Source organism: Callorhinus ursinus, unplaced genomic scaffold (genome assembly GCF_003265705.2).
Source record: "Callorhinus ursinus isolate GAN/ISIS: 27379988/994484 unplaced genomic scaffold, GSC_fseal_2.0 scaffold70, whole genome shotgun sequence".
Lineage (NCBI taxonomy): Eukaryota > Metazoa > Chordata > Mammalia > Carnivora > Otariidae > Callorhinus > Callorhinus ursinus.
The window spans coordinates 6,408,896-6,419,555 of NW_027397132.1; the positions used below are offsets into that span (position 1 = coordinate 6,408,896).

A 10,660-nucleotide genomic window follows, 5' to 3' on the forward strand; every position below is an offset into this window, starting at 1 on the left:
CCCACCCACTTCCTGGACTGTGAATCACCATGCATCTACCAGGGCCATCAAAGAAAGGCTGCCCTTTGGAGGGCAAGTTCTCAGGGCTGGGGTTGGAGCAAAGGTGGTGAGGACTTAACTCTGGCCAAGCAGGCATCTCTGGGACACCCCTAGTTCACACCCCAGGACCAGTTTCCCCACCTAAAAGTGGAACTTTCCCACAGTGCCTTCTGGTGCTGAGCAGTCAGTGAACTTGCCCTGAGGGGTCTCCGCCCACTCCCCAGGTTCCTGACCCCACAAAGTCCAGGAGGGGCTCCTGGCGGCCGAGACCCCCTGGGAGAAACGACCTCCCCAGCTAACAATACAAAGACCCCACAAGGCAGCAAAGACCTTCCTTGGCCTCGGGTTTTTAGAACCTAAATGAGCCAAGATGATCAGTGGTACGGAGGCCACCAGGAGGACATTAAAGTGACCCGTCAAAGGTATGTTCAAAAAAGAGCATTAGTGTGGGGCACCTGGGTGGTGCAGTAGGTTAAGCATCTGACTTAGTTTCAGCTTAGGTCACGATCTCATGGGTTGTGAGATGGAACTGGGCTCCGGGCTCAGGCGAGGTTTGCTTGGAGCCTCTACCTCTGCTCCTCCACCAACTCATGCTCTCTCTCAAATAAATAAATCTTTTTCTAAAAAAAAAAAATCATGTTTATTTAGGGAAAACATAATACTTGTGACGTCTTTGTTGGAGAAACCTTACGCTAAAAATAAAAAACTGCAAGCACCGTGTGTGTGAGCGCTCTCACTTAGACGCGCACACCCGGACGCCAAGACGGCTATCAGACCGCGCACGCGCAGAGAGAGCGCAGTGCCGCAGCGGCCCAAGATACTGCCACGTAAACCGCCGGGATCAGGTGCGGCTCAGCGCACGCGCAGAGCCGCGCACAGCGCCGCTCGACGTCCGGGACAGGTTGGGAGGAAGAAGCTCTGCGCACGCGCAGAGCGTGGTACCGGAGCCGCGCACGACTAGCGGAAGCTGAAGGGGCGAGGGGCCCGGCGCACGCGCAGAGCCGCACAGCATGGCCGCTGCAAGACGTTAGGGGACGGGGAGTGAGGAGCGGTGCTCCTGCGTGCCCACACGGAGACAGTGGGGTCCGCGGGGCCACATGGTCGTCGGCCGAGCTGAGGGGTGGGCCCTCTGCAGGCGGAAAACGCAGGTACAGCGTGTGCCTCCGAACTGGGCGGGCCAAAAGTCCCGACTTGAGTTGCCCGGTGCACGCGGCCGCTCAGCGAGAGACTCCAACGTGCCTGAGGAGCGAAGGCGAGGAAGACGGCACTGCGCGGGCGCGGCCTGGAGGCCCGCGACTGAGGCAGCCAAGCGGGCGGAGGAGCGAGGCTGGCCCTCTGGCCCCCAGCGTGTGTCGCCCACCTCGCCCGCGGGTTCCTCTCCCGCAGGTATTTCTTGGTGCGGGCTGTGCGCGGCCGCGCCTGGGCCTTTGAGCATCGGGGTCCGCGCAGGCCTGTGACGCCATCGAGAGGCGACGGGAACCCCCGCGTCCCCTGCCCTGTCACCTCGCGAGGAGGTGACTCCCGCCCCAGCCCCCAGCCCCCAGCCGCCGCGAACGTGGCAGCTCTCCTCCCCAGCCACGACTCCCTCTCTGCGCGGCGCGGTGCCCCCCCCGCCCCCCCCCCCCCCCCCCCCCCCCGGGGGGCCCCCCCCCCCCTCCGGCGGTGGTCCCCGGAGCCTGCCCCTCCCGCTGCCGGCGCAGGAGGCCGGCTGACGAGCTTTCCCCGGACGGGAACGGACGGGGGTCGAGGGGGTGGGGGCGGGCTGAGCCCCTCGCGTGCGGAGGCGGCGGGCGTGAGCGCCCTGCCCGCTGTGGACGACCGTCTGCGTGTGCAGAGAAGGGCCGAGCGACGTTCTTGCTCACGCTCCTTTGGGGGCCTTCCCCGTGCGGGTGTCGTGTGTGCTTTGCTGGAATTCGGTTTTAATGATTCTTCCTTAGAAGCAGCTGGGTTGAGAAAAGTACGTCCTCGAGGGACATGAACACGGTGTAGTTTCTGGTACTTCTACTCGCGAGTTTAGATTAGGGTTCTAAATAATCTTTTTTCGTCTTTTTATAGTTGTTCCCTGCAGGATTAAACCTTTACAAATCGTGTGTGACCCCCCCCCCCCAGCAGTTCTGCCCGCCCCTCCGGCCCAGAGTTGGGTGTTACAGGTAAATCGGGAATTTGTTACCGCTTTCCTTCTCCATTATTGTCTCTGAAGGAGCAACTGGGGTCGGCAGGTCGTGGCAGATGAACACGCTCAAGTATGTGACCGGTTTTAAAGTAGGGAAACTGTACTTTTATATTCCCACGTCAGAGAAATGAGGTGTCAGAGGCCACACCTGCGGACAGTGTCCGGATGTACAAGGGGGGTATGTGCTGCCCCGGGCCGGCACCTTGAGCCCCAGCTCGCCCTCAGGGACGGGTCTCCCCATAGTCCAGGTCTGCTCGTCGTGCCATCTCCATATTCCTCATCTCTCTGATGCCCTTTCATGTGTGCCCTCGTTCCCCCATCGGCACTTTGAGACCTACCTCACGTGGCATCTCTTTGGACCTGACCCTGGAGAGGACATGGATCCCTCCTTTGTGGGCATACTGTGCCCCAGGACTTGGACTTGCACAGCTAGTTGCTGATGCCATTCTGTACTGATTTCCCTTGTGTCTCCCTGCCTCTTTTAAGATACAGGGTGGACATTGTGTCTTATTTACACTTCAGTCTCTCTTAGCACAGTGCCTGGAACTAACAGACACAAGAAACACTTGTTGCCTGACCGGCTGAGTGAATGCGTGAACACATGTGGTTTCCTGAAGTTTCTGCCATGTTCAGTACAGGAAGAGTGGCAAAGCAGGCAACCACGGAGAAGGAAGAGGGTGTCTCTGTTGTCGAGACAGTCTCCGAGATGGTAGACACGAGGCAAAGGTGTGACTTGGTTGGTGGTGCTGCTGTAGAAGAGGGGGATCACTTAATGAAGATATGTGGAGCCAGAAACAGTATTTGCATCTTCTTAAAGATCAGCTCTATTGAGGTATGACTTACGTAAAATAAAATGCGACCACTTTGGGTGTACGTTTTCACGAACTTCGGCACATGTGAGCGCCCATGTGACCATGACCACAGTAGAGATCTGGAACCTCTCCCTCACCAGAGATGTGGCTGTGTGCTCCTTCCCAACCGGCCCCTCACACCCCAGTCCCAGGCACCTCTGATCCTCCTCCCTTCCCGGTGGGGATTTGTCCTGTTGTTCATGCACCTGATGCACAGTAAGCCAATGACTGAGACAGTGGCTTTGAAGCACAGCAGGCTTTGTTATCGGAAGGGAGGCAGGGGGTCATTCCCAAAGCTGCCTTGTTTTGTTGAATCTTGGGGCAGTTTACATATGAGTGGTTGGGAATGTTGAGTATGTGAAGGGAAGTTTGTGGGCTTCTTGAAACTTGAGGGGGCAGTCTTGAAACCACTGAAGGTACACATTCTTCCTGACAGTGAAGCACCATCTGGGACCTGGTATACATCAGAGAGTTTTAAGAAAAATGTTATCAGTTTTTCATCAGATTCTTATAATCAATGTGCTAACAGGGTAGAGTGACAAGAGCAAAGTTAATGATGAGTCATGCACAGGGCTTAAGGAAACAAAAGAAGAGAAGGTGGGGCTAGGTTAATAACACAACTGCAGTACAGCTTATGATTTCAGAACAGATCCCAGAACCAAGCATCTGGCCTCACTTTCTGTAATTTCATATATGTGGAATCATATAGCATGTACTGGTTAGTGGTTTATTCACTCAGCACGTCTTTGCTATCAGCCGGCCCCTTTGTATTGCTGAGTGCTGTCATCCAAGTTTTCTAGCCATCCTGCTGATGAACATATGGGTGTTTCAGGTTTGGGCTGTTGTGAACACTCCTGTTCAGGCTTTTGTGTGGACATGTGTGTTCTTTTCTCTTGGGTAAATTATTTGCAGGGGAAGCCGCCGCATCATTTGGTGAGTCTACGTGTAGCATCTTAAGCTTCCAGCTTGTTTGTCTTACTGATAAATTGGACTTCGCTGCAATGTAAATTAGGCTCACTATAATAAGATGCCACTAGACACCCAGCACAGATAGGGATGTGGTGTGTAAAATGGTAGAGCCACTCTGGGAAAGGTTCTGGCAATTTCTTACAGAATTAAGTACATACCTACCCTGTGAGCCAGTAATTCTACTCTTAGGTATTAGGTATATACTCTTAGGTATTTATCCATGAGAAATGACATTTCAGATCCATGTCTGAAAAAGACTTGTACAGAAATGTTTACAACAACTTTGTTCATAATAACCAAACTTGAAAACAGCCCCCCTGCCCATGTAGAGAATGGCTAAACTGTGTTCTATCCATACAACAGGCTGTTATTCAGCAGGAGAAGGAAATGAGCTACTGATACGTACAATGCAGTCTTAAAGGAGGACATCCCATGTGATTCCCAGGGAGCCCTAGGTCCCTCCATGAGCTTAAGGAGGATTTTTTTTTTTTTTTTTAAAGAGAGGGAGGGTGGGGGAAGGAGGGGCAGAGAGAGAGAGGGAGGGGAAGAGAATTTTAAGCAGGCTCCATGCCCAGTGCAGAGCCCAAAGCGGGGCTCTGTCTCACAATCCTGAGATCATGAGCTGAAATCAAGAGTCAAATGCTTAACCAGCTGAGCCACACAGGCGCCCCAAGGAGAAAATTTCCTAAGCAGAGCTCACCACAAATCACAGAAATGGGGTGTGGTGGGAGTACCTTGACATTAAAATACATGGAGAAATGCTGTAATGTTCACTTAGGATGTTTTGGAAAGAAATCAGGTGACCTCTTGTAGCCTAGGTCAGGGCATCTTGGTGAAGAAAGAATCATCATGGGGCCTTTTGACGCTCAGGGTTGTGTAAATCGTATGTAACACTGCACATTGGTTCATGCCACTTGGTGTAGGTAGACAGCAGAACCCCTTTCCCTGCTGTTTCCACTGCCCTCTGATTTGGGGGTTTCTCTTGCAGAGGATGGGGACCCTGCAGTGTCTGGGAAAGGAAACTGGACCGTGCACAGGATGTGGGCCAGTGGGCCTGCCCAGTGGGGATGCTCCCCTGCATACAGGGTTGCCCTCAGTGGGACACGAGGCCACCAAGCTGAAACTGAGTTTCTGCAGTTTCTTTCAGTCTAAAAGGCCTCCACTGTGTGAGGATTCAGGAACTGTGCACGGGGTTTGGCCATCTGGCCTCCTCAGAGGTGGTGATGGCTGAGAAGGTCCACAGAGGCACAGGTGCATTGCTGTACAGTCACAGTCCCTGCTGCCCGCCCACATTCCTGCACACGCTGTGTTCACATTGCATGCCCTTGGCTTTCCTTCCAGACCCTGAGAATCATCCCAAGGTCTTATCCCATGTCTAGACTCAGGAATGCTAAGACAAAACCACAGCCCTACACACATTCCTCCTCCCTCTGGAGAGGCTGACTTCTTTGGTACCAAGCTAAGTGCTGCCCACAGCAGTCAGGCTTGTCTGGACATGGCCAGAGTCAGGCCACAAGCCCCTGCACCTCAGCCGTGCAGACTCACAGGGCGCGTATTCAAAGTCCTACCTGAATCTTGCATATGTATTCCAAGTCTTCTCTTCAAATTGGAAGATTACCCTTAATAAGAAGTGATCACCAGTAATTTGAAAACTAGATAGAAGCCCCTCTGACAAGGCTGTAATCCTGGCGATGCCAACACTGAAAAGGGACCTGGTCCGATGTAGTAGCTACCGTCCCTCCGTGTCCACTGTGCATGACCTACTCCCTTGGAAGGAGTGTGTTCCTGCAAATGCTGTAATGAGAGAGTGGCCTCTGCCGAGTGGTGTGTCCAGACAAGAGGCCCCAGCTGCCTGGGAGGGAGGGAGAGCACCCTGTAGCTGCTCTTTCCCAGGCTGGCCTGTGGGCACGGGGTCCCTGTGTGGCAGTCTGTAGGGGCTTGTGCCGAGTCACCTCCCATAAGGTGTTAGCTTGAAGAAAGTTTGTAGGTAGTCTGGGTGCCTGTGTTTTACCCCCACCCCACGCACATAAGTGGCAGGAGCTTGCTGGTGCCCTCCCGACCTGAATCTCCAAAGGGGGTCCCTCTTAGGGCACCACTGGTCTGCTGTCTCCAGACATCTCGACACACGGACCTCCTTGCTTTCCCTGGTCCCTGACCCTGGGATCCTGGAAGCGTATGGATTAACGCTGTGTGAGCGCAGCCCAGAGCAGCTGCAGAGGGACAGGACTGCAGGCCTCAGAGCCGGGCCTGGTATCAGCAGATGGCCAAGAGCAGGCACAGCTATGCTGGGTCTATGCTGAGTCTATGCTGAGCGCTGACATTGGTGGGGAGGGTCTTACACCAGCACGAGTGACCCCCACCCCAAAGGACAGGGGCCTGCACCCAGCACCTCTCAGCAATTTGTTCCTTTATCCCATCAATTAGTGAAGTGTCGTTCTTCACTGGGATTTGGTGAAAACGTCACTGCATTCCCTTCAGGCACCTCCTGGGTCCTGGGGTGAGGCCAGAATCAGCCCTGCAGGCAGGACTGGGCTCTCAGGCCAAGGTCAGGAACTCAGTCTGTCTCCCCTGGGGAGCCTACTTGAGGGGTCTTCCTGTCTCCACTCCTGAAAAGAGTGAGCCAGTCCCCTCAGATCTCGCAGGACCCCCAGTAGAGTCTAAACTCCAGGGTGGGCAGAGTCTCACAGTGGCTAGAAGCCTCCTCTCTGGGAGATGGAGGATGGGAAGTGACCCCTGGGAGAGCATTGCCTTCAGCTGCCCAGAACACTAGCCTGGGCTCCATCCTCTGCTCCCTGTAAGTGTGGGTCAGCCTGGGCCTCTGAGGGCCCAAGGGCAGAGCAGTGTCCCTGCCACAGATGCGCCAGGGTCCCAGACCCAGGAGGGCCACCCCAGCCTCCAGGGCTGCAGCCATCTGCCCCTGGGCTCATTGCCTCACTTGCAAGTGGCCTTCACCCCCTGTATCACGCCTGGGCTTTCAGAGAAAGCACTGACTGTCTCATGTGCACAGGACTCCCTCCAGAAGTCAGTACCATGCATGTGAACTGCAAGTGTTTCTGGCCGTGTTAAGCCTGCCCTGGGTCTTTCCCTGCAGTCCTCCTTAAGAGAAAGCTGCAATCATTGTCAGCCTGGTGTTGGGTCTCTGCCGCTCCTTTCTGAGGGAAAGATGAGAAGGAAAGTCTGAGGCAGATGCAGAGGGGAGGGAGGGGGCTTCACGGCACCCATTTGCTTCTGTGATCATCACTGCAGACCATCTGCAGTCAGAGGCCACACGTCTGATTGGAGCAGGTACAAGGGTGAAAATGTCTCTTCAGATAAACAGTGTTTAATAACATCATCTTATTTGTATTCACATCATCACCACTGCTAACAGTGGTGACCCCCTGCCCAGCAAGGAGGCCTACCTGGGTGGCCTTCCAGGAGTTATGTCATGGCCCTGGGTGTCCTGTTAGAGAGCTGGGGCCAGGCAGGCTCCCCTCCTGGATCCTCGGCACCGGTCACCCTTCATGAAAGGAGTGTTTTCTCTACCATGTTAGAATTCTAAAAGACGGGACATTTTCTGTATTTTAGGCAGCTCTCCAGGACCTTTATGTGCCCTCAACTTCAGTCAGATTTCTAAGTGGAAAAGTTCTTACTCCAAGGTGGCTGGTTAGGATCCTGCCTCTACCCCTGATACTGATGAAAATTATTAAATTTTATTTTATTTTATTTAAAATACATTTATTCCTGGGGCGCCTGGGTGGCTCAGTTGGTTCAGTGTCCAACTCTTGATTTCGGTTCAGGTCATGATCTCAGGGTCGTGGGGTCAGGCCCCTCATTGGGCTCCATGCTTAGCACGGAGTCGGCTTGAGATTTTCTCTCCCTCTCCCTCTGCCCCTCCCCCCTACGCTTGTGCACACTTTCTCTCTCTGTACGTGTCTCTAAAATAAATAAATAAATCTTTTAAATACATTTATTTCTTCATTGTGAAAGTAACAGAAGGAATACTTTCTGAAGCCAGCAGGATCTGTCAGTTATTTATAAAAGCTGGTGAAAATAGGTAATAAAAAAATAAGCAAACATACTTTACATGTATTTTTAACTTAAAATTTGTAGCTGTGCATTAATTTTTAACCATAAACAATAAATAACAATAGACATAAGTTTATTGAGATACACATTTCATACAGTGAAACCTTCAGGTTTTAACACCTCATGTTGGTAAGTTTTGACAAATGTAGAACATCGGTCAAGGTGTGTAACAGTTTCATTGCTCCAGAAAGTCCCCTCATCCCTTGCTGGTCAGTACCCTGCCCAGAGGCCACCACACCGCTGGCCACCGTCCCCAGATGGCCAGTTCTAGCTCCAGTCGCCGTTCTGGATGTTTCTACACGGGCCCGAAGACTGAGTAAGCACCGGTCTGAGGACTGGGTTTTTAGTCGTTTTTAATATAAACCATATCCTTAATTTGCCCTCCTAAGATGTGCAGTTTCAGTATTTTTCTGAAGTGAACTGAGAAATCAAGTGTATTTGTAAAGAAATCTAAGACCAGAATTCTTCCAAATATTCAAAAATTATTTTCTGTTTTAAGAGTTATCTTGCCTGTACCTAATTCAAAATCAATTTTAAAGCGACTTCAACTTGCCTTTATCTTGGTTCTCCAAATCATTTATTTTGGTCTTCATAGAAACAACTTTCTTTCATTTTTACATTAACAGGTAGTTGGTTTACGTAATCTCAAACAAGCTGTGCAATAGGGAGAATGTGAACAAGCAGCATAAACAGATTTAGGAGCAAACCGAGGTGTGCCGGCTGAGCTGACAGTGGAAAGTGGTCTACTGCTTTTCACTGAGCCCGCAACCACGTGAGTGGTAGAGCAGAGGTGGGATTGTTGCAGGTGCTTACATACAAACACATGCAAAAAGACGAGAACACACATGTACGTGGGGTGCACCCCAGAGGTATTTACTGTCAGCATGCTTCTGGATGGTTTTCCAGTCTCACAAACGCAGTCAAGTATGTGGAGTTACCATTATTGCAGGGTTGGAGGGAACAGTCCGTGTGCACAACTGCAAGTGCAGGGTCCCCAGTAGACCACTCAGAGCTCACTGAGAGCTGATGTACTCATGGCTCTGGTTTACTACAGCAAAGGGATACAGGTTAAAATAACCCAAGGAGAAGGCACACAGGGCAGAGTCCAGACTCAGAGCTCCCAGCTGTCTGCAGACGGCTCTCCTTCCTGGCATCCCTGTGTCCTCACTGGAGCTCAGCATCCACAGTCTTTCCTGGGGCTCCATCGTCTGCTGCTCTTGTGCCTGATCTGTCTCTAGCCCCTCTGGAGGGTGCCTCGAGACCCCCACCCAAGTCACAGACTTTCTCGTGGGGCCCAGGGGCCCCAGGCAAACAAAGGCATTGTAGGGCTTAGCCATCCCCCCTCAGGAACTGAGGGCAAGGCCAAGCCTCTCTTTGGGCAAGGTTAAGTTCTTTACCATACAGTCCTAGACAAATGCTTTCTCCCCCCTGGAAAATGGAATCATACCATACACTTTGGTTTGCAACCTCCTTTTTCTGTTTTTGTAACTGGATCCCTTTCCTTGGTCCACAGGATGTTTTTGAGCATCGTCTTCTTATGGATTCATGGAGTGACCGCTTTGTTCACCTAAGCTGTCTCGAATTTTCCATCACCACTGTCTGCTCACTCTGATAGCTTTTGGTGAAGAGAATTCGGATACTGGCAAGTGAATGTGGGTGGGTGTCTCAGTCTGGGGTTTCAGTTGCAGACTCTGATATGAGGAATTTTTGAAAGGGTTATAAAGGGTGTGTTCACTGGGAGACATGGGATGGGAGGGGAGGCAGATGGGGGGTGGTGGTGGGAGCAGGGAGTGACTTGGGCTCCCATCTCATGGAGGGACTCTGGAGACTGCAGGTCACAGCTCACAGGTGTCCCTGTCTGGCGGCGTTCAGGTTCCTACCCCTTCCTGTCAATGACTAGTTAAGGGTTGTGATCCCCAGACAGTTCTATCCCTCCAGGAGCTTAGGGGAAGGGGGTTCTGGTGGCCAGAGGGCAACCCTCTGTCACGTATTCAGAAGCTGGGTGTTGGGAGTGAAAGACCTGGAGCTGAGGTGCATAAAAATGGTAGATGGTCAGCTGGAAATGTAGGTAGAACACAGCATCTACTGCATTTAGATCCAAAGACAGCATGGCATTCAGAGGCCACAAGTGCTTGTCTCCTAGAGTAAGTGAGGCTCTCAGTGGGGTCCCCTGACCTCAGGTCCTAGTGGGGTGAGCACCTAGCCCAGAAGCAGAAGCTCAGCAACCACCCACCATCACCCCACAGCCCTGAGCCATGTTTGCTTTGGTGTTGGCCTTCGGGACCCTGGGCAGAGATGGTGGGGGAGTGCCTTTTCTTTAGATGCCTCACAAGCTCAGACTTTCCCAGGTACTGTTAATAGACAGGTAGGACATGGTGACAGAGATGAAATGACTGCTGCCTGCAGGAGTGCCTCCCCCACCTGCCCCCCCACCCCATCTCCTCCACCTGCCCACTTTGGCATAAGGATATTTGAGCGAAAGACACTCGGAAAACAGCAGGTACAAGAAGAACATCCTTATCTCCCCTTTTCTTCCTGAGAGCAAGAGACAGACCCGGGG

General features: G+C 52.5%; 1 long non-coding RNA gene across 1 annotated transcript; it reads left to right on the forward strand.

The window, feature by feature from the left end:
* Positions 1-991: 991 nt before the first annotated feature.
* On the forward strand, positions 992-9,865 carry LOC112816897 (uncharacterized). Its single transcript, XR_012376322.1, has 3 exons — positions 992-1,187; positions 2,240-3,044; positions 9,614-9,865. It is a non-coding gene; the product is annotated as an uncharacterized lncRNA (long non-coding RNA).
* The last annotated feature ends 795 nt before the right edge of the window (positions 9,866-10,660 follow it).